Here is a 25,159-nt window from a genome sequence, read left to right on the forward strand (position 1 = left end):
TAACACAGTATGGAGGACTATGTGGTGCCCATTATACTGTATGGAGGACTATGTGGTGCCCATTATTCTGTATGGAGGAGCACTATGTCGGGCCCATAATACTGTATACTAGTTGGACCGCGACTTTGTCCAAGTTTTCCATTTTGGCCCTCTGTGTGTTTGAGTTTTACATCCCTGCATTAGATGAATGCTGCCAAACCCAACAATGTTAGTGGTACCAGCCCACCATCTATTCTATATGGGGATGTCCTCACCCTCCCTGAGATATTGGGGAAAAGAAGTGTCAGGCATGTTGAATAATATACCCAACCTTTTTGTTTTCACTGGAGAAATCTGGCAATGGTCTTTCCCACTTTGAGAACACATGTACACACAGCTTAGCCAAGTGTACATGTATATGGGGTGCGAAAAGGACAGGGGGACGGCAACTTAAAGGGTTATTCCCATTTTAACATGTTATCACCTTTCAAGAGGTGCTGGGCGTACACCTGCTGTCGAGTACGACGGCTTGGATGCCCATGACCCCGGAGAGGGGCTCTGAAGTGCCCTGATGGAATGGAGCATTGGCTGCGCATGTGATCTACTGCTTCATTCATTGTTTATGGTAGAGCTGAGTACAGCACTCCGACAGGGTGTCTCAGAGCCCAAAATTGGTGAGGAACCCAAGTTAAACCTCTGGTAGAAGCAACAAAACCAGCTATACTATGGAGAGATGATATCTAGGTGGGATCAATCCCTTAACCCCTTACTGACATCTGACGTACTAATACGCGTCTGTGCCCTGGGACTTAATACCCAGACCCGTATTAGTACGTCATGGCGATCGCGCGCGCACACAGGCTGTGCGGGCGCGATCGCCGCCGGGTGTCAGCTGATTGTCACAGCTGACACCCGGTACTATGTGCAGGGAGTGGTCCTGCACCGCACCCAGCACATTAACCCCCGCGATGCTGCGATCGAAGTCAATCGCGGCATTGCGGGGGCAAGGGGAGGTGATCGGCGATACTCACCTCCTCTTCCGGCTTTCAGCGCAGTCTGCAAAGGCTTCCCGGGTGTTGCCATGACGACCCGATGTCGTCATGACAACATCCGGGTCACCAGAGAGCAGGAAGATTGCTTGGACATGCGCAGTGCATCTCCAAGCAATCTTCACACTGTGCACTTCTGACAGCCTTCATGGCATAGGGATGGTGCTCCATTCCTGTGCCATGCAGGCGATCAGAAAAAAAAAAGTGAAAGTCCCAGAGTGGGACAAAGTAATAAAGTGTATAAACTGTGTGAAAGTGGAAAAAAAAAAAAAATGTGCAAAAATATTATAAAAAACTAAAAAAAATAATACACCAAAAATAAAAATATAATGTACCCATCAATAAATATTATTATAAAAAAAATAAAAAAAAAACAATAAAAGTACACATATTTGGTATCGCCGCGTCCGGAACAACCTGACCTATAAAACTGTCCCACTAGTTAACCCCTTCAGTGAACACGGTAAAAAAAAAAAAAAAAAAACGAAGCAAAAAACAATGCTTTATCACCATACCGCCAAACAAAAAGTGGAATAACACGCGATCAAAATGACGCATATAAATAAAAATGATACCGCTGAAAACGTCATCTCGTTCCGCAAAAAACAAGCCACCATACAGCTCCATCAGCCGAAAAATAAAAAAGTTATAGCTCTCAGAATAAAGCGATACTAAAAAATATTTTTTTCTATAAAATAGCTTTTATTGTGTATAAGCGCCAAAACATAGAAAAATGATACAAATGTGGTACCGCTGTAAACGTACTGACCCGAAGAATAAAGCTACCTCATCAATTTTGCCACACGCGGAACAGAATAAAAAAAAAACAATTCCTGAATTGTTGGTTTTTGTTTATTCTGCCTCCCAAAAATCGGAATAGAAAGCGATCAAAAAAGTCACGTGCCTGAAAATGGCACCAATAACAACGTCAAGTCATCCCGCAAAAAACGAGCCGTCACATGACTGTCTGCCAAAATCTGGAAAAATTATAGCTCTCAAAATATGGCGATGCAAAAATTAGATTTTACAAAAAATGCGTCTTTTAGTGTGTGACAGCTGTCAGTCATAAAAACCCCATATGATTCTGGCATTGCTGTAATCACACCGACCCGAAGAATAAAGTCGTCTAATCACTTATACCGCACAAGGAACGGCGTCAAAAATAAACTCTTGGGTTAGGATTGGGCTAGGGTTAGGGCTGGGTTTGGGGCTAGGGTTGTGCTGGGGCTAGGGTTGTGCTGGGGCTAGGGTTGTGCTAGGGTTAGGGCTGGGGTTGGGATTTTTTTCAAAAGTAAGAAAAAAAGATGACGATATGGCGACTAGTGTTGAGAGCAAGTGCTCGCTACTTGAGTTTGCATCGGGTGCTCTGGTATGCATTGAGTATCGTGGGTATTTGAGTGACATGCTCGAGTCTCTGCCCCATATGCTTCGCGGCCAAAAAACTTTACGGGGATTGCCTGCCATGCACGAGCGATCCCCGAATGTTTTTTTTGGGGTGTCTAATAACCGTGAAACATGCGGAGCAGGGACTCGAGCATGTCACTCGAGCACACGCTGTACATGGTGCATACCTGAGTACCCGATGCAAACTCAAGTAGCGAGCACTTGCGCTCAAGAATAATGACAACTTATTCAATATGATGACCTAATGTAAACAAATAATGTGCCGTACCTCTGGGTTCAAAATGTTCACTATACACCTTAATAAAATCCTTGAGGGGTATAGTTTCCAAAATGGGGACACTTGTGGGGGAGCTCCACTGTTTAGGCACATCACGGGCTCTCCAAACGCGACATGGTGTCCGCTAACAAATTGAATGGAAAATCAGCTCAAATTGTTAGCGGACACCACATTGCGTTTGGAGAGCCCCTCTGTGCCCAAACTTTGGAGCTCCCCCACAAGTGACCCCATTTTGGAAACTAGACCCCCCAAGGCACCTTTCTAGATGCATAGTGAGCACTTGGAACCCCCAGGTGCTTCACAAATTGATTCGTAACAATGAAAAAGTGTTTTTTTTTTTCACTTTTTCATTGTTACGAATCAATTTGTGAAGCACCTGGGGGTTCCAAGTGCTCACTATGCATCTAGATAGGTGCCTTGGGGGGTCTAGTTTCCAAAATGGGGTCACTTGTGGGGGAGCTCCAATGTTTGGGCACACAGGGACTCTCTAAATGCAACATGGTATCCGCTAACAAATTGAATGGAAAATCGGCTCAAATTATTAGCGGACACCACATTGCGTTTGGAGAGCCCCTCTGTGCCCAAACTTTGGAGCTCCCCCACAAGTGACCCCATTTTGGAAACTAGACCCCCCAAGGCACCTATCTAGATGCATAGTGAGCACTTGGAACCCCCAGGTGCTTCACAAATTGATTCGTAACAATGAAAAAGTGAAAAAAAAAACACTTTTTCATTTTTATGAATCAATTTGTGAAGCACCTGGGGTTCCAAGTGCTCACTATGAATCTAGATAGGTGCCTTGGGGGGTCTAGTTTCCAAAATTGGGTCACTTGTGGGGGAGCTCCAATGTTTGGGCACACAGGGACTCTCCAAATGCAACATGATATCCGCTAACAAATTGTTGGCTCAAATTGTTAGCGGATATCATGTTGCATTTGGAGAGTCCCTGTGTGCCCAAACATTGGAGCTCCCCCACAAGTGACCCCATTTTGGAAACTAGACCCCCCAAGGCACCTATCTAGATGCATAGTGAGCACTTGGAACCCCAGGTGCTTCACAAATTGATTCATAAAAATGAAAAAGTGTTTTTTTTTTTCACTTTTTCATTGTTACGAATCAATTTGTGAAGCACCTGGGGGTTCCAAGTGCTCACTATGCATCTGGAAAGGTGCCTTGGGGGGTCTAGTTTCCAAAATGGGGTCACTTGTGGGGGAGCTCCAAAGTTTGGGCACAGAGGGGCTCTCCAAACGCAATGTGGTGTGCGCTAACAATTTGAGCCGATTTTCCATTCAATTTGTTAGCGGATAGCATGTTGCATTTAGAGAGTCCCTGTGTGCCCAAACATTGGAGCTCCCCCACAAGTGACCCATTTTGGAAACTAGACCCCCCCAAGGCACCTATCTAGATGCATAGTGAGCAGTTGGAACCCCCAGGTGCTTCACAAATTGATTCATAAAAATGAAAAAGTGTTTTTTTTTTCACTTTTTCATTGTTACGAATCAATTTGTGAAGCACCTGGGGGTTCCAAGTGCTCACGATGCATCTAGATAGGTGCCTTGGGGGGTCTAGTTTCCAAAATGGGGTCACTTGTGGGGGAGCTCCAATGTTTGGGCACACAGCGGCTCTCCAAACGCAACATGGTGTCGCTAACAATTTGAGCCAATTTTGCGTTAAATTTGTTAGCGGACACCATGTTGCATTTAGAGAGCCGCTGTGTGCCCAAATATTGGAGCTCCCCCACAAGTGACCCCATTTTGGAAACTAGACCCCCCAAGGCACCTATCTAGATGCATTGTGAGCACTTGGAACCCTCAGGTGCTTCACAAATTGATTCATAAAAATGAAAAAGTGTTTTTTTTTTTCACTTTTTCATTGTTACGAATCAATTTGTGAAGCACCTGGGGGTTCAAAGTGCTCACTATGCATCTAGAAAGGTGCCTTGGGGGGTCTAGTTTCCAAAATGGGGTCACTTGTGGGGGAGCTCCAAAGTTTGGGCACACATGGGCTCTCCAAACACAACATGGCGTCCGCTAATTATTCAAGCAAATTTTACAATCAAAAAGTCAAATGGCGCTCCTTCCCTTCCAAGCCCTGCCGTGCGCCTAAACAGTGTTTTTTCCCCAAATATTGGGTATCTGCGTGCCCAGGGGAAATTGCACAACAAATTTTGGGGTCCATTTTTTCCTGTTACCCCTGTGAAAATAAAAAAAATTGGGTCTAAAGTAACATTTTTGTGAAAAAAGTTAAATGTTAATTTTTTTCTTCCACATTCAAAAAATTCCTGTGAAGCACCTGAAGGGTTAATAAACTTCTTGAATGTGGTTTTGAACACCTTGAGGGGTGCAGTTTTTAGAATGGTGTCACTTTGGGGTATTTTCTGTCATACAGACCTCTCAAAGTGACTTCAAATGTGATGTGGTCCCTAAAAAAATGGTTTTGTAAATTTTGTTGAAAAAATGAGAACTCGCTGGTCAACTTTTAACCCTTATAGCTCCCTAACAAAAAAAAATTTTGGTTCCAAAATTGTGCTGATGTAAAGTACACATGTGGGAAATGTTATTTATTAACTCTTTTGTGTGATATATCGCTCTGATTTCAGGGCTTAAAAATTCAAATTCTGAAAATTGCAAAATTTTCAAAATTTTCACCAAATTTCCGTTTTTTTCACAAATAAACGCAAGTAATATCGAAGAAATTTTTCCACAATCATGAAGTACAATATGTCACAAAAAAACATTCTCAGAATCAGGGGGATCCGTTGAAGCGTTCCAGAGTAATTACCTCATAAAGTGACAGTGGTCAGAATTGTAAAAATTGGCCCGGTCATTAACGTGCAAACCACCCGCGGGGCTTAATTAAAGAGTAACCGTCCTTTTAATATTTATTTTATAAATCAATAGTACACATGAAAATAAACAACTTTGTAATATATCTTAGCAGAGAAATCTGCTTCTTTCACTGGCAGAATTGATCAGTCTTTATTAAACTTCTCATTTCTGAGGGTGCTATGCAAATTGTCTCTTCAGAGAGGAAGAGGACTAGAACTCTAGTGCCACCTACAGGAAGTAGGAATCCTAAAAGTCAATATTGACCCTTTAACAAACCTTGTCACATGACTTAGGATAAAAGCCAATACCAGAAACTCAATTTGCAGACACTGTGTTTCGGGGTACTGCCCCTCGTCAGTGCAAAGTGTGAGTTCTGGTTTGGCTGGATGAGAGGCGTCAGACCGGTGTATTTCTGAGGGTAAAATCTGTATTCAGTGAAGGCAGACTCTCCCATTACTGTGATCGGAGATGGAAGCTGCTACTGATAAGATGTTATGTAGATAAGAGGGGGAGAAACTATCATCAGAAAATTACATATTACATATTTTTTTCTTTGACAATGTTTTTTTCGCTTGTAAAGATAAAAATTAAAAATCTTGCAATATTAACTCTGGCCATGAGGGCTTTTTTAGACTCTAACACCCTGTTGTTTCAGGAAATCCACAAGTACATTAGCATCAATGAACAGACTCTGACTCTATCTTTTGTACTGAGACATCTAAAGAGCGTGTGCAAATGTCATTGTGAAGGGAGGGGGAGCAGGGGAGCTGTGACTTCACCTATTATGATTGATGGATTCTGTGTAATGAGCTGTGTATAGAGGTGTCACCAGTCGTAATCCAGGTATAAAAAAGGGTTATGACACTCACTAAGCAATAAAAACTTCTCAGTTTATCAAATCCAGAGAACAAGCAGGATAAAAACAGGACACACAACACCAGTCAATGGATGTTTCGCATCCTCAGACACTTTCTCAAGGGGTCTTGTTTGAGATAGCAAAACGGATGTAAGCTCATGCTGCTTGTCTTCTTACATAGTTACATAGGTTGAAAAAAGACCTAGGTCCATCAAATTCATCCTTTCTCCACCAATTATACATTTTCCCACTAAATTATTTATAACCCACAATATTATGTGTATTGAGGAAATCATCCAGCCCTTGTATAAAAGCTGTTATTGTTATGTTCTGCTACCAGAGCTAAGGAAAGAGAGGAGATCTGTCCCTACGATAGAACTCAGCTGAATCCCTACGATGTAACAGGGGACCTGATCCTGCGATCAGACCTGCTAAAGTCCTCAGCTAGTCTGTACGGAGACCTATAGATGTGGGGATGGAATCCCTACAAGTACTAAGGACTGGGAGGAAAATGGACACCTCCTAACAGAAATAGTAGCAGACAGACGAACATACAAAATACATAGAACATAGAGGTCCGTAGACCAAGCAAACTAACAGAGCAAGACACAGAGCACAGGCTAGCTAGAAAGTAGATATACAATGAAGTCCAGCAAAGCCAGAAGGGCGGAGCAGGATAAAATAGGCCAACAAGGTCATGTGACCAGCAAAGGAAAAAAAAACTAAGAGCAAGGTTCTAACAGTACCCCCCCTTCTAAGAGGATCCTCCGGATCCCCTAGGACCAGGCTTATCAGGAAATCTCCTGTGAAACGCTCTGATAAGTCTGGACGCGGAAACATCATCCGACCTCACCCAAGAGTTATCCTCGGGACCGAAACCTTTCCAGGCCACAAGATACTGCAAACTACCTCTATACCGTCTAGAGTTAAGGATGCGAGAAATTTCATATTCCCCGTCCTCCACCACCGGAGGAACAGAGGCAGAGGCGTCACAATCCGATACAACAGCTTTTTTCAACAGAGAGACATGAAATACCGGATTAATTCTCCAGGAGGTAGGAACCTCCAACCTAACAGCAGATTGGTTGACAACCTGAAGCACCTTAAAGGGCCCTACAAACTTGGGACCCAATTTCTTTGAAGGAATCCTCAACCGCAGATTCCTAGAGGACAACCAAACCATGTCACCAACAGCGAACAAAACCTCCTGTCGTTTCCTATCAAAGTAGTCTTTAGATTTTCTGTTGGCCTCCTGAAGATTACCATGCACATCCGTCCAAACTCTCTCCAAATCACCGGAAAAATTCTCCTCCTCAGGCACGGCAGATCCCAACTTGGAGAACGACCCAAACGACGGATGTCTCCCAGAACAACAAAAAAAAGGCGAACAACCAGCAGAAGAAGATGTATGATTGTTCAGAGCAAATTCAGCAAGTGGCAGAAACTCAGACCACCCCTCTTGATTGTCTGCCACAAAACAACGCAAGAACTGCTCAACATCCTGGTTTTTCCTTTCTGTCTGGCCATTAGATTCAGGATGATATCCGGACGAGAACGACAAATGAACTCCCAACCTATCACAAAAGGCACGCCAAAAACGAGCCACGAACTGAGGACCCCTATCAGAAACAATGTCAGTAGGAACGCCATGAAGTCTGACAATTTCCTTGACAAAGGCCTTAGCGAGAGTTTTAGCGCAGGGCAGTTTGACGAAAGGAACCAAGTGACACATCTTGCTAAAACGGTCCACGACCACCCAGATGACAGTAAAACCCTCAGAGGGGGGAAGGTCAGTTATAAAGTCCATAGCCAAATGTGTCCAAGGAGCACTGGGAACCTCCAAAGGACAAAGCAACCCTGCAGCAGGAGTATGTGAGGACTTAGATCTAGCACATATAGTACATTGACGCACCCACTTAATGACTTCCTTCTGCCATCCAGGCCACCAAAAACTGCGACCCACCAGTCTCTTGGTCTCAGAGATTCCGGGATGACCTGCCAACCGAGATTCGTGACACTCAACAAACAAATCTCTCCTAAAGGTCCCAGGCACAAACAACCTCCCATGAGGAGTGTTAGATGGGGCATTCTCCTGAGCTTTAAGAATCTCATCTTCCAAAACGGAGTCCAAAGCAGCTATCACAACACCTTCTTGTAAAATGTTCTCCTCTTTCTCAGCACCGACTATGGGAGAAAAACTGTGAGACAAGGCATCCGCCTTAACATTCTTAGTACCAGGGATGTAAGTAACGGAGAAATTAAACCGCGAGAAAAACAGTGCCCACCTAGCCTGACGGGCATTCAGGCGCTTGGCAGCATCAAGATATATCAGATTTTTATGATCCGTAAGAACCTGAACGGGAAATTCCGCACCTTCCAAGAAGTGGCGCCAGTGTTCAAATGCGAGTTTAATAGCCAATAATTCCCGATTACCAATATCGTAATTCAGTTCAGTCTCCGAAAATTTTTTTGAAAAAAAGGCACAGGGATGTAATCCATCCCCGTTATCCTGAGACAATACTGCGCCAACCCCCACAGAGGAAGCATCAACCTCAACCAAAAACGGCTTAGTCACATCAGGCTGCATAAGGATGGGAGCAGAGGTGAACCTCTCCTTGAGATACACAAAAGCTTCAATGGCCTCAGAAGACCACTGAACCACATCAGCACCTTTCCTGGTGAGATCAGTCAGAGGTTTGACAATACTAGAAATTTTTTTTATGAATTTTCTATAGTAATTGGCGAAACCCAAAAACCTCTGTATCGATTTCAAACCAATAGGCCTAGGCCATTCCTGCACAGCCTGAACCTTAACCGGATCCATCTCAAAACCTTTGCTGGAGATAATGTAGCCCAAAAAACTAATTCTCTGTACAGCGAACTCACATTTCTCCAGCTTAGCAAAAAGCGAATTGTCCATTAATAACTGTAATACCTCACGCACGCTCCGCCAATGAGACTCCAGATCCGGCGAATAAATCAAAATGTCATCCAAATACACAACCACATTTTTACCGATCAAAGGTCTAAGGATGTCATTAATCAGATTCTGAAAAAATGCCGGAGCATTAGTAAGACCAAAAGGCATAACCAGATTCTCAAAATGACCCACAGGAGTGTTAAAAGCAGTCTTCCATTCGTCACCCTCTTTCATGCGCAACAGATTGTATGCCCCCTTAAGGTCAATTTTAGAGAACCACTTGGCCCCCATTAACTGGTTAAACAGATCAGGAATCAATGGCAGTGGGTAAGGATTGCGTACAGTAATTTTGTTAATCTCACGAAAATCCAGACAAGGACGTAAACCGCCGTCCTTTTTTTTCACAAAAAAAAATCCAACCGCCACAGGAGACTTAGAGGGCCTAATGTGACCGGCGGCCAAACTTGTCTGTATGTATTCCTCCAAAGCCTTCCTCTCAGGAATAGTAAGGTTAAATAAACGACTTTTAGGAAGAGTCGCTCCAGGGACAAATTCAATAGAACAATCATAGTCTCTATGGGGAGGCAAAACCTGCGATTCCTTCTCAGAAAAAACTCTCCAAAAATCCTGAATAGGAACAGGCAATTCTCCCCTATCCAAAGCTGCAATACGCCCGTTACAACACTTGTCATAACATTTATGGCTCCAGGATTTAATTTCACTGGTAGACCAATCCAGTACAGGATTGTGAAATTTTAACCAGGGCAAACCCAATATTACTGGAGAAGGCAAGTTATTCAACACTACCAAATCCAATTTCTCATGGTGAACACCATTAATAGTGAGAGGAAATTCACAGACCTTGAGAGTAATATTCTTCAAAGGGGAACCATCCACAGAAACCACAGCAATGGGGGATGATAAAGGTTCGGGTTTTAAATTGAGTCTTTCCACGAATCCCCCATCAATAACATTCAGAGTAGACCCACAATCGACAAACACCCGAAATTCCATTCTAACAGTTATAGTGTCTGACATTACTACTCTAGTAGTGGGGCATGCCACAGTCTGACTGCTCTGACTGTAAAGAACCATTTCCTATTTAGCTGCCGGAATCGTATTTCTTCTACCAGTAATGAGTGCTCTTATCCTGCTAGTTCGCTGGATTCAATAAACTGATAAGACATTATTTTTTGTTGAGTGCCCTAAGCTTTGTCTATGTCTGGATTTCTATGGACTGTTTCTATGGACCACCATGACATTTTTACAGTTCTTGTGGCTTTCTCCCTATGATTTATATACAGGTGCATCTCACTAAATTAGAATATCATCAAAAAGTTTATTTATTTCAGTTCTTCAATACAAAAAGTGAAACTCATATATTATATAGAGTCATTACAAACAGAGTGATCTATTTCAAGTGTTTATTTATGTTAATGTTGATGATTATGGCTTACAGCCAATGAAAACACAAAAGTCATTATCTCAGTAAATTAAAATAATTAATAAAAAACACCTGCAAAGGCTTCCTAAGCGTTTAAAAAGGTCCCTTAGTCTGTTTCAGTAGGCTCCACAATCATGGGGAAGACTGCTGACTTGACAGATGTCCAGAAGGCAGTCATTGATCCTAGAGTCTGGAGGAAGAGTGGAGAGACCACAATCTAAGCTGCTTGAGGTCTAGTGTGAAGCTTCCACAATCAGTGATGGTTTGGGGGGCCATGTCGTCTGCTGTGTAGGTCCACTGTGTTTTATGAAGATCAAAGTCAGCGCAGCCGTCTACCAGGAAATTTTAGAGCACTTCATGCTTCCCTCTGCTGACAAGCTTTTTGGAGATGGAAATGTCATTCTCCAGCAGGACTTGGCCCCTGTCCACACTGCCGAAATTACCAATACCTGGTTTATACACAACAGTATCACTGTGCTTGATTGGCAGCAAACTCGACTGACCTTAACCCCATAGAGAATCTATGGGGTATTGTCAAGAGGAAGATGAGAGACACCAGACACAACAATGCAGACGAGCTGAAGGCTGCTATCAAAGCAACCTGGGCTTCCATAACACCTCAGTAGTGCCACAGGCTGATCGCCTCCATGCCACGCCGCATTGATGCAGTAATTGATGCAAAAGGAGCCCAACCAAGTATTGTGTGCCTTTACTGAAAATACATTTCAATAGGCCAACATTTCAGATTTTAAAAACATTTTTCAAGCTGTTGCTATAATGTATTCTAATTTACTGAGATAATGACTTTTGTGTTTTCATTGGCTGTAAGCCATAATCATCAACATTAACAGAAATAAACACTTGAAATAGATCACTCTGTGTGTAATGACTCTATATAATATATGAGTTTCACTTTTTGGATTGAAGAACTGAAATAAATTAACTTTTTGATGATATTCTAATTTAGTGAGAAGCACCTGTAGTTATATGGAAGGATTGGTTTTTTGATCAAAAAATGTTAATAAATAAATTACTCTCAGTGTGCTGTGGAATAGTGTATGTATATGTTTGTATATTGGTCACATAGCATATTTGTGCACCTGTACATTAATTTAATATTAAAGGAGTGCAGGCCCTATTTTTTCTTTTTTTGTTATATAGTGAGTGACACTAGAGAGTAGTGACAACCATTTCTCTTTATTTAGCTTTATCTGTCATTGTCATTCTGCTTCTTTTGATATGGAGTCTGCAGAAAACTCCTCCTTAAAGGACAAAAAGTTTGTGTCCAAAAAACCCCCCCAGTGGCAAGTGTGACAACTGCACGATTACTATATATATATTATTTTTAGCATGACATGTAGCACAAAAACCTACATTTCTGATGATTACTTCCAATTACTTCCCTTTCAGATTGCATTACGTTTCTTTTAAAGGTTGTCCTACTTTCACATGATGATAATATTGGTGGTAAATAGTCTTTAGCTATACAGAGTTATGTGAAGGCCACCTAAAGGTAATGTATATTGAAGCTCAGTTGCAATAGTGCAGCAGATTGCGGAGTATTCATAATGTACAAATGTTGCACATGGTTAGTTAGGTGTAATGTGTCATTTATGGGTTTCCATAGGATTGAAGGTAATCCAAGAAGTGTACAGAACAATTGGATTTTAATTGTAATGTGGTATGAAGTACATAACTGTCGGCAGCTTACAATCCAGCAATATGCTTTCAGAAATAATTTGACATACATGGTTTTAGTCTAATACTTTAAATTTGGTGAAGGAATATGGAAATGTTAAGACGTAAAAATTCCCACATGCAATACAAATACCAATGAGCAGACGTCATGCAGTTACGGAAGGCTAATATAAGACATTTAGGCTACATCAATAAGTAAGTAAAACAATTTTACTTACATATGGCTATAATCATCTGAACAATGCATAGGTAATTGATTATTGAATATTTGGTGTATTATTTTACCTTATAGTGTCTTTTTGACAATCTTCAATAAGTGGATTTGGTGATTTTCAATATCTATCAGTGCTATCTCATATCTTTAGGTAACATCGATCCTTAAGAGAACCGTCTCTGCACAGACGGAGATGTCCCAGCTCTCTTGCAAAAAGAACGACTGAGAGACGTTTTCTCACCTACAAGCCCCGGACCTAGAGAACTGGCAATGTGTGCCTGTCAGTCAAAACTATCCCATGCTGGCAGTCCTCTCAAAAATTGCCACTATTTTTATCCTTGCATTCAGTCATGGCAAAAAAAACTAAAGCAGTTTACAGTGTCAGTTCCCAGTGAGACATAACTTGTGTGAACTGGATGGGGGCAGGCACGGCTACTGCTGTATAAAGGGTTAGATTGGGATAGAAGTTTGGAAATACAGTACATTACATTAGCCCTTATAATTGGGTTCAGGAACCATAATCTACACTGTAGTCGTTTCTACTTGGTTGACTAAATATTTGTCTCCAATTTCAATGAAAGCTGCAAATAATACTCATAGTGCATGCACTGCACACTTTTAGGATTCTCCATTGCCGGTGGCAAGAGTGGATAGTTATTTGAGCACAAGTATGCAATTTGTCTACTTCTGGCCACATTCCGACTAGACGTATCCGGCCTCGCTCAATTCATTTTCATTGAGCAAGGTCACACATTGTCTAGTCAGCACGTGACCACATGTATGCAAATTGCATACTTGCAGTTTTGTGACTTCTCACTCTCGCCCTTGGCACCAGAGAATGCTGACGGCGTGCAGTGTGCACTGTGAGAATTCAGAAGTCTGCAGTCACAAAGAATGACTGCAGACTCATCACAAACTTGGACAACACCTTTAATGCTCATAACATAAATAAAAACATAGTAACCCTTAACTTGTCAGACAGTACAACACTTTATTAATATAGCCATGAATTACGTAATCTTACAAGTTATGGATTGTTACATGTGTACATGATCAGAACCAATAACAACACAAGAATCCATCACCAGAATCACCAGCAGTACAGAAACACAGCATCCCAACCCTCATCAGTACAACAATACATCACCAGAACCACCAACTAACAGTACAGAAATTCATAATCAGAACCACCAGCAGAACAGAAATTCATCATCAGAACTACCAGCAGTACAGAAATACATCTGTATAACCCCCATCAGTACAGAAACACAGCATACAAACTCTCATCAGTACAGGAATACATCACAAGAACCACCATCAGTACAGGAATACATCATCAGGACCACCATCAGTACAGGAATATATCACCAGGACCACCTTCAGTACATGAATACATCACTAGAACCACCATCAGTACATGAATTCAGCACTAGAACCACAATCAGTCAGACCCATATACATTTGTATTGAATGAATCTACAACTTCCAGTGTCTTCAACATTGGTAAGGAGATACTGGGAGTTGTTGCCACCAGTCATCATCAGACTGCGGACCATACGGGAACCACAGTACTGATGAGAATTCGTCAGTATAACAAATAAACATTTACATCCAGGTACCTAATTGTTGACGTTGTTTATAAATGGAGTCATTCTCTTTCTTTTCTTCATTTTGTCCAGATGCCATGACTTTTCACAGCCACAGCTCGTCTTTGCAGACATTTTCTCTAGTCTTGTGCAGAAAATCCCCACACGACACCATTAAAAATAGCAGTGTCATTATAATGCTCCTGAATAAAAATATCTACCCTACACTGTGCCCCTGAATGAATAATTGCTCCTCATTGTGTTACCTTGCACAAAATATGACCCACACACTGTACTTCTTATGGTACATGCCCTCCACACTGCCTTCTCTTTTCCATGTTGGGTCCCATCTTCACACTGCCCTCTCACACTGTGTCCCTCTATACTGCCCAGTCTCTATACTGTGCTCCCTCATGACACTCCCCCTCCCTCAGTATACTGTTCCCTCCTTGCCATGGCCTCACACTGTCCCCCCCATGTTGCCCCCTCTCCATACTGCCCCTCAACATTACTCAGTCTCTATTCTGTGGCCCCTCACATTTTTTTTATCCCATAATGTCTACTCACACTATTTCCCTCAATAGTCTCCTGATACATCCCCCCACTCCCCATACTGTTTCTGCACTCACCCCCCCTTGCTCTCCATACTGTGTTCATACTCTCCATCCCGCCCTCGCTCCCCATACTGTGTCTGCACCCATTCCGCCCCCTCATTCCCCATACTGTGTCCTCAAATTGACCCCCTACTCCCCATACTGTGTCAGCACCCATTCCACCTCGCTCCCTATACTGTGTCAGCACCCATCCCTCTCTCGCTCCCCATACTGTGTACTCAAATTTCCTCTCATCGCTCCCCATACTGTGTCCGTACTCATCCCTCCCTCTTACTCCCCCATTGTGTCCTCAAATTTCTTCCACCATTTGCTCCCCATACTGTGTCCATATACATCCCCCTTGCTCACCATATTGTGTCTGCACTCATGTGTCCATTCACATTCCCCCCACCCTCTCCCCATACTCTGTACTTAAATTTCCTCACCCCTTCCCCTAACTACAATAAATTTTCCCCTCTATACATACTATGATGTCCCATAGCCCCCTATACATAGTATGATGGCGCCGATAGCCCCCTACATTATGCTGCTCTCAGGTTAAATAGCAAAAGCCTGCTGAAAGATTCCCTTTAATAATTTATTTTTATAAATTAACAAAATACAAAGTGAGTGAATAATAAATAAATATAATTAAAATCAATATTTGTTGTGTGTGCCCTTTGACTTCACAACAGCGTACACAGTTTTTGAATAAACTCGGCGGAGAGGTTGTTCCAAACATCTGGGAGAACTAGCCCCTGGGCGGGGATGCAGCCACACAGGGGCCGAAGAGATAAGGGGGCAAATTTCCACCTCATTTGCTCAGCTGATTGCTGTAGTTGCAATACAATCACTGTTTTATCATCTGAAGATGATCACAACTGAACTTGGTGTCGCTTGCAAGGCAGTCCAGCTAATCTGTGTAACTCAGCCCCCACCGATTGGCAGCTTGCTGACAATGTACAGTATTCACTAGAAGCTGCTAATCAGTGGTGTGGGTGGGGTTACACACAGCTCAGCATTTAGAGCACTGCTAGATCTGCAGCAGAGAAAACAGGCATTCTATGAAAACTGAACTAAGCAGACCAGTAAGTGACACATTGCTTGAATCAGGGTCTCCGTCCCTACATCATGCTGCTCACAGATTTAATTGCAAAAAACAGCTAAGAGATTTTTTAACACTTTTATTTTTTGAAGCAGTCTTACTTTGCAGAATTTTTTCCACACTTGCCTAAAACTTTTGCACATTAGTATGTATATATTTAAAATCACACATGGTCTTCACATCTGCTATCAGACACCATGGAGAAATTTGTACTATCAATAAAGCGTCATTTTTAACAATTTTAGTAATACACTATCGGTATTATAAGGGATAACTTGTTGATCGCTTGGGGTCCTATTGCTGAAACCCCCTTTGATCCCGAGATCATAGCTCTTGTACCCTGGAAAGATATATCTTTGAAGCCCCATACTGAATGTAGTGGATGTGTTGCCTCCTATCCATTCATTGTCTATCGGACTGCTGAATATGTTTGTCTAGACACAGATAATGGATGGATCGGAGGCTGCATATGCGCACCTTTATTCCGGACAGGTCTGCAAAGTTCTCAGGTTTCCAGAGTCCTGAAATCAGGATCGCTGGGGAGGTGATGGTGGGTCCCAGGGAACATGACCCCTAGCAATCAACAAGTTATTCCTATCAAATAGATGGGGATAACTCTTTACATATATTGGCCAGTTGCCAATGCACATGTAGAGCCCAGGAACCACTGTCCATTAATAAAAGCATGCCAGACATGAGGCGATACTTTGTGACTGTGGATATTTTGCATCAGATGCTTGACTGTGGGGCTTATTTCTGTTTGCTGACACTTTATATTAAAATGTTGTATAGTAATACTTTTCTTGCCTTAGAGAGGAGTGGGGAGGATGCAAATTTTGCTATGGACCACATATATATCTACATCTAGACATTTATTGATATACCATTATTATTATATAATTGAAAAAAAAATGAAGAAAAAAAATGCTGAGCACATCTGAGCCAGTCAGATGACTATAAAATGCTGCATCATAAGGAAGGGGATTCTCTCACATTTTATCTTTAGCTTGCACAAGTATACTAGTATTTATATTTTGCTAACCATATTGATTAAATGTCTGGTAACCTTCCAGCAGAAACATAAAAGAAATTGTACAAGTAAAACATGCACTCGAATAATAATGCTGAAACCCCTTGCAAACAATGACTGTTTAACAAGATGTTGTTCCAGAACATGGAATCACTGAATCCTACATAGCAGATGGATAGAGAGGCTTAGAGGGTAGACATAAATCCCCTCAAACAATAGAATATTGATACATTAACATACAATATTGTCAAGTTATAAATGTAAACAGAACTAATATACCAAGACTAGGGAATGATATTGGTGAACCCGAACAGTAAACGGACCCTGAACATGAACTTGTACAGGAAGTCCGTGTTACTGTTCGGGTTTGGAAGCCCGAACATCAGCTGTTTCCCATGCTGTCATCTGTGTGACAGCGTGGGAAACATGGGCTCTGAACGGCGGTAAGATTGTTACCGTCGGTCAGAGAGCTTTGGTTCCCATGCTGTCAGATGATAGCGCTAGACAGCAGCTGTGACCGGTGGTAAAAAGGTAACAGTCGGTCACAGGCGTCGGCTGATAAGACTACTACTCTCATCAGCTTATGCCTGCTGTCGCTGATAGCAGCGAAAGCAGGCGCTGCTGATGAGAGTATTCATCTGCCAGCGCCTGTGATATAAATAAATAAAAAAAATGACTTGGGGTGTGTTCTATTTTTGATAACCAACGCAGGCAAAAGCGACAGTTGTGGGCTGCAACCCCCAGCTGTCAGCTTTATCATGGCTGGTTATCAAGAATAATTCACTGAAGCCCATGTCACCCGTAAAAGACAAAAAACAACAACATATTCCTCACCTGTCCAATGAGAATATAATCCATTTGTGTCCCATGATGTTCTGGATGATTTGGAGAGCAGTCACTGATGTGATTGCTCTCCACGCCAGCCGGAACACACTGACACAGGAGAGTGAGAACGCTCCTGCAGTGTGTAGCGGTGCTGTGAGAAAGGTCACCGGAGTTCATAGCTGATGAAACTGGTGACCTCACTTATGGCACTGCTGGCTGCGTGAGAACTTTCCTCCATCCACACCTTGTCTGAAATTAGGTTCCTAGTTGCAGTCTGTCTCTAGAAATCTGTTAAGGTGCATGTTTGTTTGGATTCTCCTGTTACTGACTCAGCTTGTTCTCTCATTTTGTCTGACCTGTCTGTTTTTGACCCTGGCTTTGTATTCTGATCCTGTGCTTCCTGACTGACCTCTGATTGTCTTACCACATCTCTGTCCTTGTGTTCTGCCTCTGACCCTTCGGTCAACTGCTGCTGATTCATGGACTGCCCTAGAGTGGCACCTGGTGGCTACCCTAACGGCCCAAGCCTATCTTTACCATCAGAGGCTCTAGTGAAAACAAGGTAGTCAATTAGTAACGCCCCTCCAGGTTAAGCCCGGCCAGTGGCACAATGGGTCCACACTCATAGTCGTCACACAGTTTGATCCCATTTCTATGCAATCATAGTAACAATCAGTTGGACTGACAGAAGCAGTCATATGGCCTCTTAATCAGTAGTCTCCCACTTGGCTTGGATGGTAAACCTATGTAGCACAATCCCTCGATAAAGTTAGGTGTCATGTACATAATAAGGCTACTGATGGCAGTTTAGACTATCCATACACATTAGATGACTCTCCCATACATAGGAGCGCTCATTCAGCCGCGCGCTCCTGTGTTCTCTATGAGAAAGTCGCTGACGAACACGTCGGCCGTTAGCTTGACTCAGGGCGAGCAATGCAATCGGCAGTCCAAAATCAGACATTCCTGATCAACATCTCTCCCGACCATCAGTCAGCCTGGACCTCCATACGCATTAGACAGTTGGTATCAGCAGGTTCGGCCGATATTAGTCTAAGTGGACTAATGTTTATGGGGGCCTTCAGATTTGCCTTTAATTCTAATTACATCAAATCTGATATTAAGATATTATAATGACGATAAAAAATATTTTTGGTATTTTTAGTCCCTTCTCGCCATGCGTCGTATACTGTATATACTATGCTGCGGTAGCTGTGTTCCCGCAAAGCAAAGTATATACAGTTGATACCAGAAGTTTACATACACTATATAAAAAGACACATCTGCATGTTTTTGTCAATATCTGACATGAAATCAGAATAAACCTTTCCAGTTTTAGGTCAATTAGGATTACCATAATTTTTAATATTTGCCAAATGCCAGAATAACGCCAGGGAGCGCGTCAACTTTGGCGTAGTCGGCAGTATTTCGTGCCCGCAACCACTGTACTGCACGCCTGAAGAAAGACTGTGATATCTACCGTGGTGAAGGTTCCCGCCATCCGCAGCCGTTTTCCCACCATTCGCAGCCATTTTCCCGCCATTGGGCGCCATTTCTGGGACGCCGCGCAGGAAGAAGAGGGGCGCGGACGCCAAAAGCGCGCGAGAGCTGAAGCCCCGCCTTACACACTGACGCTGTGCCAGGTCCTGGAAGGAGTTCAGTGGACGCCGACGTCACCAGCGAGCGACGCAAGGTCCTCGACCCCGACGATCGCCTGCTGAGCCGGCCTACGGAGAAGAAGCAACGGAAGGTAGGCCACGGTTAACCAGGGGGGAGGAAGACACCAGGAATGGAGAGAGCTCCCACCGCCAGCGCGGTCCGGGGAAGAAAAAGTGAGCATCCTGACAGGCCAGTTAATCGGGGCAGCCCAAAGAGAAGTGAAGTCCTGGTCAGCCAGGGAAAAGTTGACTGTAAAGGAAATACTGGCCCGTCTAAAGGACACTTTTGATACCCGCACCTCAGCAGAGATTAAGCTAAAATTTTATGGGTGCAAACAGCGGGCACAAGACAGTATACGGGACTATGCTTTGAATTTGCAGGAGGCCCTGAGAGCCATTAAGCAGGCAGACCTTGACAGCGTGCGTAATGAGGATAAGCTGTTGACTGAACAGTTCATTGAGGGTCTACAGTCCAGCGCCCACCGAACCCAGTTGCGTGTAATGGCCTTGCAGAACCCTGATTTGGACTTTGCGCAGTTCAAAGACAGGGCCATCCGGGTGCTCCGAGAACCGGCACCAGGTGGCGCTGTAACCCATAGGCGCCCTGCTATCACCTATCACCAGGAGGCAGCGCCTTTGTCTGCAGAGCCTGTGGGAGCTGATGCACAGGCTTTGGACAAAGACCCGGCTGCAGACCTGCACCATCAGGTCCAAGAACTGACCAAAATGGTCAGGAAAGATGCAGCTGGCTTCCAGTCCGGAGGACGTCCCTTGGAGCTGACGGAGGAGGATCCCATCGTCCAGAGGAAGGCCCAGCGACCGCTATGACCAGGACGGACAACCCATCTGCCGCCGTTGCAACCAACCAGGACATATGGCAAGGTACTGTCAGTTAAACGGGTCCAACCTGGGGCAGAGGGCCGACCCCCCAGGCATAAGACCATCAGGCCCATCGAGCTGGCATGATAAGTACGTAGAGAGACGACCGGTCTTGCCTGTGGTGCTGGATGGCATTCCTATGAGTGCACTACTGGACACCGGGTCACAGGTAACCACCATCCCCTATGTGCTTTTTAAGCAGTACTGGAATTACTCGGATATTACCCGCTACCCAGATGACGATCTGAGCATCATCGCCAGCAATGGTCAGCCCGTACCGCAGGTGGGATTCAAGGAGGTGACCATCAAAATTGGTAAAGTTGAACTGCCAGCGCAAGGACTGATTATTGTGGACATTGACCGTCGTGAAAGCCACCCTAAGATAACCTTGGGTACTAATGTTATTGAAAATTGTCTTGCAGAGATAATTGTCATTTTACAGCAGGTTGCGATGAACGCCAGCTCCAGCCAACAGCGTGTCCTACAAAAAGAGATCAGAGCCTTGATGAAAAGGCAACAGGTAGAACTGTCTGGTGGTGAGATTGGTAGCGTTAGGATGAGTGACCCGTTCCCTATCGCCATGCCCCCAAAGAGTGAGATGATGATCTGGTGCCGGACTGCAATCAGGTTAAGAGGAAGGGACTACCAAGCCATGGTAAAACCCGTCTACTCAGACAGTAGGCCCACCATTTTGACAGCACGGGGGGTGGTCGATGTACGCCATGGGAGGTTACCCGTCCGCATCCTAAACATTGGGGAAAGGGAAGTATACTTGCCCCGGTATGCCACTCTAGCCAAATTGTTCACCGTTAACCAAAACTCTGTAAAGGCCGTGGAACCCTTGCCTCCATCTCAACCAGAGGAGGGTAACGGCTCCAAGAAACAAATGGAGGAATGGTGTCAGAAACTGCATGTGGGCACCGACTCCACTCCCTCACACCAAAAACAGGGAGTCTACCGGCTGGTGCAGGAGTACGAAAGAGTCTTTAGCAAACACCCGCTAGACTTTGGGAAAGTAAAAGGGGTAGAGCACCACATCCCCACAGGAGACCATCCACCCATAAAGGAAAGATACCAACCTGTACCCCCTGCACACTATCAGAATGCCAAGGGAATGTTGCGAGAAATGAAGGAGGCTGGGGTAATCAGGGACAGCTGTAGCCCCTGGGCAGCTCCACTAGTTCGTGTGAAAAAGAAATATGGCACTATGAGAATGTGTGTAGATTACAGGAAGGTCAACCGTATCACACACAAAGATGCGTACCTGTTACCTAGAATAGAAGAGTCCTTAGCTGCATTAAAAACTGCTAACTTCTTTTCCACTTTGGACCTTACTAGCGGGTACTGGCAGGTTCCTGTAGCAGAGGCAGACAAGGAGAAGACTGCATTCACCACCCCGATGGGTCTTAGCGAATTCAACTGTATGCCGTTCGGTCTCTGCAATGCACCAGGACACCAGGAACCTTCCAGCGGTTGATGGAGTGTTGCCTGGGGCACAGGAATTTCGAGACGGTCTTGCTATACCTGGACGATGTCATCGTGTGTTCCAAAACATATGAGGACCATCTGAAACACCTGGCAGAGGTGTTTGACGCCCTGGCAGGCTACGGCCTAAAGGTGAAACCCTCCAAGTGTCATCTACTGAAACCAAAGGTACAGTACCTGGGACACGTGGTGAGTGCTGACGGAGTAGCTCCAGACCCTGATAAGATCACAGTGATTAAGGACTGGCCAAGACCCTCCAGCATAAAGGAAGTGCGGCAGTTCCTCGGGTTGGTAGGCTACTACCGAAGATTAATCTCCGGTTTCACCAAAATGGCAGCTCCTATACAGGACCTCCTGATAGGCCAGTCCAGGAAGACCAAAACCCAGAAGCCGCCCTTCAAATGGGACAAGCTGGAGGATGAGTCCTTCCGCCAGCTGAAGATGGCCCTCACGGGGGATGAAATCCTGGCGTACCCTGATTACGGCCAGCCTTTTATTCTCCACACAGACGCGAGCAACATCGGGCTAGGGGCGGTGCTGTCCCAGATCCAACAGGGCAGAGAACGGGTAATCGCTTATGCCAGCAGGAAGCTCCGGCCCACGGAAAGGAATCCTGAAAATTACAGCTCCTTCAAGCTAGAGTTCCTCGCGGTGGTATGGGCAGTGACAGAGCGCTTGAAACATTACCTTGCCTCTTCCAAGTTCACCGTGTACACGGACAACAACCCGTTGACACACCTGGACACTGCAAAACTAGGTGCCCTGGAGCAGAGATGGATGGCCCGCCTATCCAACTATGAGTTCACCATCAAATACCGGGCAGGACGCACAAATGCCAATGCAGACGCCCTGTCCAGGATGCTGAACCTGCCGGACAGAGGGGAAGATCCAGAAGAACTGGAAGAGATTGAACTCCCTGCGTTCCACCGTCGTGAGATTACCCAGTGTTTCCACCGAGTGAGGGACAGGCACTCTGCCACGTTCAATCCCTTACCCCACTACAGCTGGGCGGAGGCGCAAGACAGTGACCCAGCCGTCCACCTGGTAAAAGAGATGCTGACACAGGCTGATGCCCGCCTTGACCCAGATGCTCCGGAAGAAACTAAACAGCTGTGGAAGGAGAAGAGTAAACTGTTTCTCTACAAGTGGAAGCTGTGCCGGAGAATTGTCAACTCCCGGACACATAAGCTAACCTGGCAGGTAGTGGTCCCGAGACGAGACGAGGCTATGGTCCTGGAGGCATACCACGACGGAGCAGGGCACTTTGGATGGAATAAGTTGGAGTTCCTGTTGCGAGAACGGTTCTTCTGGGTAGGCATGAGAGGGGCCATTGAGAGATGGTGTAGAGTCTGCGGCCCGTGCAATCTGAGAAGAAAGGACCGTGCCAGCCAGAAGACTCCCCTGCAGTCCATCATCACCAAGCAGCCACTAGAACTGGTGGCCCTGGACCATGTGAAGCTGGCTCCAAGTAGGTCCGGGTATGTCTACGCCCTCACCATCGTAGACCACTATTCCCGGTTCCTGGTGGTGGTCCCTGTCAAGGACTTAACGGCTCAGACAGCAGCTAGAGCCTTCCAGCAGCACTTCTGCCGTCCACATGGGTATCCGGAGCAAGTGTTGACTGACCAAGGTCCAGCCTTCGAAGCGGAGGTCTTCCAGGAGTTCTACAACCTGTATGGCTGCAAGAAGATAAGGACAACGCCCTATCACCCCCAAAGTAAAGGATTATGCGAGAAGATGAACCATGTTGTGATAGACTTGCTAAAAACGTTGTCCCTGGAAGAACGCAGTCTGTGGCCTGAAAAACTGCCTGATCTGGTGGACTTGTATAACCACATCCCAGTAAATTCCACCAACTGCACCCCGGCTTACCTAATGAGAGCAAGACCTGGTAAGCTGCCTATTGACCTGGATATGGGAGTCCTGACACCCGAGGACACCTCGCCAGAGGCAGACTGGGATACAGAATGGCAGCAGCAGTACCGGAAAGTGCAGGAGAGTGTTGAGAGAAGTCTGTCTCAGGCAAGAGAGGACTTACAACCAGCATGCTCCCGCTGTTCCCCTGGCACCTGGAGAGCAGGTCTTGAAGAGGAAAAGGCGGCTCCATAAGTTGGATGACCAGTGGGAGAAAGAACCGTACACAGTACTGCCCTCAAGCTATGAAAATCCGAAAGTATGCATTATCAGTAAGGATGGAGGAGAGACCACAGCCACTGTCTCCAGAGACCACCTGAAGAAGTGTCCCGAGCAGCTGCAAAGCGCTGATGAAGACCAAGATAGCCCTCAACCCGCAGAGGAAAGGGAAGAAATGGTCAGTACAGTACTCGGAGAATTTCCCCGGTCCTGGACACAAATTAACAACGCTATTGTGGTACCCGTCCTTACCTTTCTCTAGCCAGCCCCTCAAGTGCCTACAGAAGAGCAAGTAGAGTTGGGAGAGCAACCGGCCCCGGAGGCAGAAGATTCCATACCAGCAGCCCAGGAGAATGAACCCTCTGCTAGTAGTGAGCCTGCCGTGCCCGTGGTAAGCCAAAGAGTACGCAGAAAGCTGCCCAACTTACCCGTAACATCTCCAAATGCCTGTAGTGCAGACACTAGTGAGCCCACTACACAAGGGGTAGAAACAGGGGACCCAGAAAGGACACCACCAGATAGTGTGTTACGTAGGTCCACTAGGAGCACTAGGGGTCAAATGCCCGCTCGCTGGAGAGTTTAAAATGTGATATAAATGCCTGTATATTGCAAATGTTAAAATGGTTGTTGCCTGCATACTAATTATGTTTTGCTAGTTACCCGACAGGGTTCATGGACTAACAGGTTATGGACAATGAATAACCGGAACTGTACCTTGTATATAGCTGCACCTGTAAAGTGCCCCTTTTTGTCCCAGACCACAGAACAAAAACACATGGAGGTGGCTGAAGACGTGGTCCAACGCCGGATCATCGATGCCCTGTAGCCACCCCGGGGCCTACGTGGAAGGTTTGGGACGGGTCCCTCAAAAGTGCATATTGGGTGACATGGACACCTGGTTACGGAAGCGCCGTGACCTAAAAAGACTAAACTTCTTGTATATATGTTGTGTTATTGCTTATACCCTGTTATGTTATGTTTTCATAAAATGTGTTTAGTCCCGGAGTACTAAAATTTACTAGGGGGGAATGTGGCACCCCAGGGGTCTGGTTGCCACAGTGGTAGAAATACCATGTCTGAGAGCGAGCATGGATTTTCCTGGTCAGGAGCACATTTGCATGCAACGCCTCCTGCCCCAGTCCAGGGAGGGGAGGAACCTGCCCTTTATAAACTGGATCTGGGGCGGGGTTAGAGAG

The 25,159-nt window shown here is 44.9% G+C and overlaps 1 protein-coding gene across 1 annotated transcript in view; it reads right to left on the reverse strand.

Moving 5' to 3' along the window:
- Window positions 1-12,950, reverse strand: part of ATP1B4 (ATPase Na+/K+ transporting family member beta 4) — a 127,036-nt gene extending 114,086 nt beyond the window's left edge. The window contains exon 1 of the mRNA XM_073641077.1: window positions 12,741-12,950. The gene's annotated coding sequence lies outside the window, so the exon portion shown is untranslated. The remainder of the gene's footprint in view (window positions 1-12,740) is intronic.
- Between the last annotated feature and the right edge of the window lie 12,209 nt (window positions 12,951-25,159).

The sequence above is a fragment of the Phyllobates terribilis genome, unplaced genomic scaffold (genome assembly GCF_046119375.1).
Source record: "Phyllobates terribilis strain yellow unplaced genomic scaffold, ASM4611937v1 Scaffold_7__3_contigs__length_470593459, whole genome shotgun sequence".
NCBI lineage: Eukaryota > Metazoa > Chordata > Amphibia > Anura > Dendrobatidae > Phyllobates > Phyllobates terribilis.